This window comes from Euprymna scolopes, chromosome 13 (assembly GCF_053919585.1).
Source record: "Euprymna scolopes isolate OS-2025 chromosome 13, ASM5391958v1, whole genome shotgun sequence".
Classification (NCBI taxonomy): domain Eukaryota; kingdom Metazoa; phylum Mollusca; class Cephalopoda; order Sepiida; family Sepiolidae; genus Euprymna; species Euprymna scolopes.
In genome coordinates, this window is record NC_136494.1 from 9,964,816 (window position 1) to 9,975,587 (window position 10,772).

The following is a 10,772-nucleotide window of genomic DNA, read 5'->3' on the forward strand; positions in this document are numbered from 1 at the left end:
AATATTTAACTATTTCTAATAGAATTAACAATATTTAACTATTTCTAATAGAATTAACAATATTTAACTATTTCTAATAGAATAACAATATTTAACTATTTCTAATAGAATTAACAATATTTAACTATTTCTAATAGAATTAACAATATTTAACTATTTCTAATAGAATTAACAATATTTAACTATTTCTAATAGAATTAACAATATTAAACTATTTCTAATAGAATTAACAATATTTAACTATTTCTAATAGAATTAACAATATTTAACTATTTCTAATAGAATTAACAATATTTAACTATTTCTAATAGAATTAACAATATTTAACTATTTCTAATAGAATAACAATATTTAACTATTTCTAATAGAATTAACAATATTTAACTATTTCTAATAGAATTAACAATATTTAACTATTTCTAATAGAATTAACAATATTTAACTATTTCTAATAGAATAACAATATTTAACTATTTCTAATAGAATAACAATATTTAACTATTTCTAATAGAATTAACAATATTTAACTATTTCTAATAGAATTAACAATATTTAACTATTTCTAATAGAATTACAATATTTAACTATTTCTAATAGAATTAACAATATTTAACTATTTCTAATAGAATTAACAATATTTAACTATTTCTAATAGAATTAACAATATTTAACTATTTCTAATAGAATTAACAATATTTAACTATTTCTAATAGAATTAACAATATTTAACTATTTCTAATAGAATTAACAATATTTAACTATTTCTAATAGAATTAACAATATTTAACTATTTCTAATAGAATTAACAATATTTAACTATTTCTAATAGAATTAACAATATTTAACTATTTCTAATAGAATTAACAATATTTAACTATTTCTAATAGAATTAACAATATTTAACTATTTCTAATAGAATTAACAATATTTAACTATTTCTAATAGAATAACAATATTTAACTATTTCTAATAGAATTAACAATATTTAACTATTTCTAATAGAATTAACAATATTTAACTATTTCTAATAGAATTAACAATATTTAACTATTTCTAATAGAATAACAATATTTAACTATTTCTAATAGAATTAACAATATTTAACTATTTCTAATAGAATTAACAATATTTAACTATTTCTAATAGAATTAACAATATTTAACTATTTCTAATAGAATTAACAATATTTAACTATTTCTAATAGAATTAACAATATTTAACTATTTCTAATAGAATTAACAATATTTAACTATTTCTAATAGAATAACAATATTTAACTATTTCTAATAGAATAACAATATTTAACTATTTCTAATAGAATAACAATATTTAACTATTTCTAATAGAATAACAATATTTAACTATTTCTAATAGAATAACAATATTTAACTATTTCTAATAGAATAACAATATTTAACTATTTCTAATAGAATTAACAATATTTAACTATTTCTAATAGAATTAACAATATTTAACTATTTCTAATAGAATTAACAATATTAAACTATTTCTAATAGAATTAACAATATTTAACTATTTCTAATAGAATTAACAATATTTAACTATTTCTAATAGAATTAACAATATTTAACTATTTCTAATAGAATTAACAATATTTAACTATTTCTAATAGAATTAACAATATTTAACTATTTCTAATAGAATTAACAATATTTAACTATTTCTAATAGAATAACAATATTTAACTATTTCTAATAGAATTAACAATGTTTAACTATTTCTAATAGAATTAACAATATTTAACTATTTCTAATAGAATTAACAATATTTAACTATTTCTAATAGAATAACAATATTTAACTATTTCTAATAGAATAACAATATTTAACTATTTCTAATAGAATTAACAATATTTAACTATTTCTAATAGAATTAACAATATTTAACTATTTCTAATAGAATTAACAATATTTAACTATTTCTAATAGAATTAACAATATTTAACTATTTCTAATAGATTAACAATATTTAACTATTTCTAATAGAATTAACAATATTTAACTATTTCTAATAGAATTAACAATATTTAACTATTTCTAATAGAATAACAATATTTAACTATTTCTAATAGAATTAACAATATTTAACTATTTCTAATAGAATTAACAATATTTAACTATTTCTAATAGATTAACAATATTTAACTATTTCTAATAGAATTAACAATATTTAACTATTTCTAATAGAATTAACAATATTTAACTATTTCTAATAGAATTAACAATATTTAACTATTTCTAATAGAATAACAATATTTAACTATTTCTAATAGAATAACAATATTTAACTATTTCTAATAGAATAACAATATTTAACTATTTCTAATAGAATAACAATATTTAACTATTTCTAATAGAATTAACAATATTTAACTATTTCTAATAGAATTAACAATATTTAACTATTTCTAATAGAATTAACAATATTTAACTATTTCTAATAGAATTAACAATATTTAACTATTTCTAATAGAATTAACAATATTTAACTATTTCTAATAGAATTAACAATATTTAACTATTTCTAATAGAATTAACAATATTTAACTATTTCTAATAGAATTAACAATATTTAACTATTTCTAATAGAATTAACAATATTTAACTATTTCTAATAGAATTAACAATATTTAACTATTTCTAATAGAATTAACAATATTTAACTATTTCTAATAGAATTAACAATATTTAACTATTTCTAATAGAATTAACAATATTTAACTATTTCTAATAGAATTAACAATATTTAACTATTTCTAATAGAATTAACAATATTTAACTATTTCTAATAGAATTAACAATGGACTTAATTTCTGACATTCCATTATTTATTATCTTTAACACTTGCCTACAGGGTTCGATTCTAATCTTATCCTAATATCATTGTCACTTATCTAGTATGTTTTTTACTTACATGAGAAGGAGACAGTCCTTTCATGTAACACAAGTCCCTTCCCATGTAAAGACAAAATCTTAAGCGCAACGATTCTTAAGAGCTTCAACATATTTATGGATTGATTCCGGTTTCTGGTTGGTGGGTAGCAGAGTGTGGTTTCATCTGATTGGTCACTTCTTCTCACCTCTGTTTATATATAGAACATTCTAATTATGTTGCACGGTTGGTCTCCTTGCTGTTTTGGCTGCTTGGAGAAAGTAAGAGTCAAGAGTCCATGGACTGAGGTACGCCATCTACCTAGGAGATTACCTAAGAAATCCACTCTCCCAGACCTTGCCACCCAGTTTTTGGCTGGAGCAAGTTTATTGCTTGTTACCTGAGGCGCCCCTACATGAGAATGCCGACAAGGATGCCCAGGCAATTTTTGATAGGCCAGAGTGTCTCTTCTTTAGGGGCACTGACTGGACATCCCCACCTTCTCACCTTGTGTCACATCTTGCCGTGATGGGCAGCATTTAAATATCTGCCTTCATTCATTCTTTGAATTATGAAGATGGGTCTCCTCACTCCTCCAGTTGCTTGGAGGCTGGGTAGAATTAGCAGTTAAGAATCCATTCTTAATAATCAGCCTAATCGGTGCTGGGCCAAGAACTGACCTAGTACCTGTCTGACTGAGGTACATCACCTAAGAGATCTACCTTTCCAGGCCTTGCCACCCGGTTTTTGAGTGAAGTAAGTTTATTGCTTACTGCCTGAGGCGCTCCAACCAGGGAATGCTGACGGCGCTGTCTAGGCTATGTTTGCTTGGTCACAGTACTCCTCTTTTAGGTGTGCTAACTTAAATACCCCATCTTCCAACCTTGAGTCACATCTTGCTGAGAGTGGCAGCAAATAAATCTCTACTCTTATCAACATACCAAAAATATTGCCACATACATGCTTGTGCTAATATTACAATGTCGATATCGGATGAAAAACAAATAAATATAATTGTTATGTATACATGTTAACAACTTTCATGTGTGATTGTCGAACAGAATAGGTCCTGTTGTTGTTGTTGTTGTTGTTGTTGTTGTTGTTGTTGTTGTTGTTTAACAGGAGGAGAAGGAATGAATTGGATTTATAGGAGCTAATCTTTGCATGTAAGTTAAAGTCTTAATATTTGGTTACGACAGGGTGGAAGCCCTTTTATAAACAACAATGATATGCATTTATTTAAGTGACCTTCACCATTGGGTGTAGGTTGCCAAAAATTAAAACAGCGCTACAGTGGAGGAACTTGGCCCCAATTGAAATGAACAGCTCTTATCTTGACAAGCTTATGGGATTGAGCTTCACTTCTGATCTGAAATGGAACACATACATCAAATCTGTTACCCAGATTGCTTGAAAAATGTTTGGATCGCTCGACTGCTCGATTAGGTATTTCACTGACGATGCAATCCTCTATCTGTATAAAAAGCAAGTACATCCTAAAATGGAATACTGTTGCCACATCTAGGCAGGAGTTGCTCGACGCGCGCTATCTAGCTTTGATAACGTTCAAAACTAACTGTTAAACCCAGTAGACGATTTTCCCGTTCTCTTCCCTGCAACCTCTTTCCTACAGAAGAGACATTGCAAGCCTATCTCTGCTCTATCGTTATTTTAATGGCAATTTCTCGACTGAACTCCAATCTATGGTTCCGCTTGCCAAACTTTTTCAATAAACTCTCAACTAGCTAAACCACTATTACATAATTTCCCCCCACTCTCTTATTTAATCTAAACACAGATTTCATGAACAAAGTCTTAATTGAAACACAGATTTCATGAACAAAGCCTTAATTGAAACACAGATTTCATGAACAAAGCCTTTATTGAAACACAGATTTCATGAACAAAGCCTTAATTGAAACACAGCTTTCATGAACAAAGCCTCATTGAAACACAGATTTCATGAACAAAGCCTTAATTGAAACACAGATTTCATGAACAAAGCCTTAATTGAAACACAGATTTCATGAACAAAGCCTTAATTGAAACACAGATTTCATGAACAAAGCCTTAATTGAAACACAGATTTCATGAACAAAGCCTTAATTGAAACACAGATTTCATGAACAAAGCCTTAATTGAAACACAGATTCCAGGAACAAAGTTTCTGTCATAGAACTACCCACCTGTATTACACTATTTCGCTGGCCTGCTTTCTTGTTAAATACAACATGGTAGCCTTCGAATCCAATTGAACAAGTTCCCATAAATAATCAAATTCTACCAAATTTACACCATTAACGATTACTAAACTACCACCATACATTCATTAACCCTTATCCTAGAGTGGCCTTTGGGCCTTGATAAGTAGTGTAAAAAAAAAAATTGCTTCACTCAGCTGTCTAGTGAGCAGAGGCAAAGAGAGGATGTCTTTTTTTTTGTTGTTGGTGTCATGACGCTTTCTTGCACGCCATCTAAATCCCTAAGGGTCTGAACGTAGTTCTTCAAAGTTCTAGTAGAATTTAATTCCCCCTACTGTTTAATTCTCTATTGATTATTATATTGTACCCAATATATAGTAGTGATTTCAAAAGTTAGTTAAAAAAGTATGACTCAGGTGCCATCAGTATGAATCAAAACCAAACATTTTAGTTCTCCAGTGGTATTTGCTACCATCTGAGCTAAGTACACATGCACGTCAAAACTTTACAAATTAATACAGTTAAATTTATAAATGTATATTTGCGCATACACAGAAGATACACATTAAGTTAACTTTTCAGCTAAAAACAAACAAAAAAAATGTTTCACAGGTCCAAATATCTCATATGTCAAGTTTCAAGTCTGTAGAAAAATTGACAGAGTAGTTTTGGTCTACAGACTTGAAACTTGACATATCAGATACTTCGACCTATGAAACAAATTTGGTTTGTTTTTAGCTGAAAAAAAAAGAAGCTAATACAGGGTCAGAATTGAAAATTTAGTTTTGTAGAGATTGTTCCTCACAGAGAGAGAGAGAGAGAGAGAGAGAGAGAGAGAGAGAGAGAGAGGGAGAGAGAGAGGGAGACAGACAGACAGACAGACAGACGGACAGTGACTTTTATAATATATTCAGATTTTAAAATAATTTATTTTTTAGGTGAAACTTGTTATCCATTTAATCGACTGAAATGCACAATGCTAAAAGCACCAGACCTTTTCGTGCTCATGTAGACTATAGCACTGATTCAAGGGAAATAACTCTCATTGACTTAGAAATTCATCTTTTTTTAATGTAATAAAGCTTACAACATTAATAACAAAAATGTTAATGTTTAACAGTAATCTACGACAACGCCGATTGAAACCACATGTTTTTCTCTATGTTTTTGTTTCTTCTTTCTTTTTGTTTTTTGTTTCAGCCCTGCAAGCCAAGCCTACAACATTATACGCTCCACCAGAGGAAACAAATATTTATGACTATAACTGCCACAGATTTCTGTGCAAAGTCCACAAAAATCATGCCTTAGGATTGTCTAGTCTGCCTGAAGCTCTCCTGGAATCAGGCAATGCCGATTCAAAAGACTTGTGTTCTGGATTATGCAACCCTTGCTTCATGATTAAACATTTTCTCTCATATTATCATTGTTTTTTATCACTATTTGTTATATCTGCAAGATGGAAGGTTTTTACCATCAGCACCTAAAGCAGAAAAATCCAACAATTGCATACAAAGTCGTGGAAGGTTTTAATAAGAACATCCAATAGATTGGCATAAAAAGTAATGGGAACAGATTCACCATCTAGAGGCATATATTTATTTAATGATGCTAGTACTAAACGGGTGACCATTTGGGAATACCAGGGGCTGCATGTGCGCTTCACTTACCTCAGCATTGTTTCCAGACGTCCTGGACTTCTCCTTGCCACTGGAATCAGACAGTGTCGATTCAAGAGAGTATGTTTGGGATTGTGCAACTTTTGCTTCATGATTAAACATTCTCTCATATTATCATTGTTGGTTGTAGCTATTCGTTATAACTGCAAGATGATAGATTTTTACCATCAACACCCAAAGCAGAAAAACCCAACAGTTGCATACAAATCATGGAAAGTCTTGATAAGAACACGCAATAGAATGGTGGTTTCACATATACAAAAGCAACGTTATTAACCTTACTGCATGAATTTGTAATCGCATGCCTGACACGCCCTTGATTGTCACACACAGCGGCAGAAACAATCAGACGAAATACCAAACTCTTATGCACAGCATGAAAACAAACTGAAATCTTAGGAATATGTCCATCATTCAAGTAATTATATGAGCAACTGGACTCATGAAAAAGAATTTAAAAAACTTAAATATTAAAATATACTTTGTGAACCAAGTGCAAGAGAGATTCAAACAATTGCACTTAAAAGGACAGTTTAGATCTCTCAGTTGGATTATATGATATAATGGATGACTGTCTGCCATCCGATAGGATACCTCTTCCCCAGCTTAAACAACATTTGCATACAGAATTCGTGCAAGACCTTGCTCAGAACACATGATAGATTGGCGTAAAAAGCTGGAATATAAGGAGTGAATGGGAACAGATTCGCCTTTTGTAGATGTTGTGCTATTTACTGATATCAATAAAATATATACAAATGCAATGTTAGATTAATAGTATATGTAGATATCGTTATTCCCTGTCTTGATTGTGATAAAATTTAGATTTAGAATAGCTCAACGAGAACTGGACAGGAGACTTTATGACCACATAAGACACGTAAAAACAAATAACATGCTCACCGCCATTTTCTTTCATATCATGAAGTATGGTCATCATTTTGATTTTGAAAGCGCAAATCTAAAAAAAAAACAATATACAATAAATCAATATGTCATTTCATTGAATCCACCTTTATTTCCGTTCCACCACAATAAAACAAGGAAAGGCTTCGATCCCATATCTCCTCAATTATCCAAAAATATCATTAATGAAAATAATTTGGAAACCAGTTAATTCTAAATTTGTGTCTGTGTACATTTTTTTTTCTTGTTTATATTGCAAATTCGAGTATATGTACCCACACTCATATAATTTCCTGATTTACATAAATTTTGATACAGTGCTCTCCCCTTTTGCCTCCATTCAGACAAAGGAGCAGCTGCACGTGTTATTGTGTGGCAAGGTTTGCGCAATTACCAACCATACCTCACCTGAATCGGCACTGCTTGAGTTCAGTGGCAAGGAGAAGTCCAGGACGACTAGAAACAATGCTGAGATAAGCGGAGAGCACATACTGTACCTTGAGGTCCCAAATGGTCACCCATCTAGTACTGGCCAGGCTCATCGTTGCTTAACTTTGGTGATCTGATGGAAACCGGTGTGTTAAACATGATTATGTTGCTTGCATATTTACTCCAAAAATAATTTACCCTTTTGTCATGGGCCATTTTTAGCTGTTTCACTCTGTTAAAAATCTTGTGTAAGGCTGGTGAAACATCGAGAAATTAGATTCTCTTCCTCTATTTTTAAATCATAACATTACTCTGTCTATTGCAAGGACATTGTTTTGTATTGTTGCACTTACATTTAATTTCTGTTGCAAAGGACGTTGCTAGATTAGGTTTTATTAAATCTTATCTAATTAAAGCTTGATATCTGTGGTTCTAAATTGGGGATTATTAAGAAATAAATTTTGATAGCATTCTTATTAAATAGCAACATTATTATTCTTACTGCATGAATTTGCAGTTCCATGCCTGACGTGCCCTCGCTTTTCACACAAAGAGACAGAAAGGATCAGAGGATGATAGATCATGAGGTTGACTTCATCTAAATTTTCACCAGAGCCCTGTAAGCCAGATAAGTATGAAACTACTATGTTACCATTTAGGTTGGAATTTAAGAAGGCGTTGTGGATCAGTAAGAGTCCAGGAAAAAGACACAGCTGAATATATTGAACAGAAAAGCGAATACCAGTATAGAGTGTGGTTATATATGCGTCTGACTACAGAGTTTGCATAACATCAAGACATATTCTCTCTGTCTTTATGGAAGAGTTTATTATTGTCCGTAATGAGGGCACCACCACAGAAGGGGATGTGAGCTGACTGCTTTAGACTAATGGTGGATATAGTGAACAAACTCAAAATAAGAACATGTACATGTCTTGCTACATGTGATTAGCTCGACATCTATGTCAGAGGTAAATTCATTTCTCTAGGAACCCTAACCCTAAACCACACGTCTATCTCTTTATCTTTGTTTCTTTTTTCCTTTTATCTTTTGTGTTTCAACCTCACAAGCCAAGTCTACAGAATTACAGATGGAAAAACAAGAATACCCGTCCTAGGATAGGTAAAATTAATTCTCCAAACATAACAGTTTTACACCGATTTTTTCTCCCCTCATTATGTCAGTTAAAATCAAAATATAATACTATTAATCCTTGTATCCTTATTCCAATTTTAATCAAAATGCATTATGATTTGGATTCTAGAAAAAATGTAAAGCTTAAGGCGTCTAAAGAAGAAATTGGAATCAAAGGAATCCTTATTCCAATTTTGATCAAAACCCATTACATGATTTGGATTCTAGAAAAGTTTAAAATTTAAGGTGTCTTAAGAAGAAATTGGAATCCAGGAAATCTTATTTCAATTTATTACAAGTCATCAACCAACATATATGACAGAAGTCAATTCATTTCTCCATATAAAAACAGTAATGAAATCTCCAATGGTTTTAAATTCATCACAAGAAAATTTAACGAATTGGAAACATGTCGAGTATTAAACAAGAGAAAAAGACAAAGAATTGAGTTGTTGTTTGTTTGATTAACAAATTTCACATTTTGAAAAATTATCAATACATTTTAGGAGTCAGATCTTTGATTTTTTTGTGCATGTTTTCAACACAACTACAAGCTATTTCGGCATTTTCTGCACTGTTAGTGTGTGACATAATAACAAATGCAACGTTTGATTTGAAACTGATCCCATTAGTTTGACAGATCTACATCTGTGGTGAACTGAGGTGAAAGAAGGGAGTTGACCTGTTCTTTGTGTGGTGTCAAGCAGATCAAGTTGGTCATTCCCTGTGATTAATGGAAGGCACTCTGGGTGTTTACTCACAGGAAAGCAACAACAGTCTTGGTGTAATTTTCAGATGGTGGAAATTGCTGCTCCCTCATTATGCAAGAAACACAAACAAAGAGGCTTACATCAAGTTGCATTGTTTGTGATGACGACATCATGGCAGGAATGGACTGAAGGTAATGCAAGGCATGCCTTACACAAGCGACAGCATCTCTGTCTATCATATATAAAAGAAAAATGTGAATAACTATGGAAAAACAGTGACACTTGACAAAGAACTTGAGATCGCTGTATTACAATGAAATAACATTTATTTACATGTTTAAGAAACATTAATTCAAATTGCTCCAACGTTAAGGTTTTAGTGTTCATTAGGCAGGCTTAGCTAACTGAGTGTCTCGTAAAAATGGTACAAAGTTTATTACTGATTTTTATGGATGGAGTACCACACATCATTATTTTCTGAAGGGGGGGGGATAGTCATTAAAACAAGCTGGATGTGTGTGTGTGTGTGTATTCATCACAGAAGAAATAGTAGTTCGAAATAAAATTTGTTTAAGAAGAATTAATTCTCATTCGATAGGGTAATTTTCCATGATGAGAATTAAGGTGCATTCTCGGTGAAGCTGTTTTACATCTGAATAGATGGAATCCGGTGTATTTGCTGAGGATATTTACTCATAGAACTGCATCCTTGACTGTTTGAATTTTGGCGGTTAAAATCTTATATAGAGGTGTTCTGGAACGTTCCAGTTTGTTGTATCACTGTGCATGGGCCACAATGTAGTTCCTTTATTCCATGTGTGTG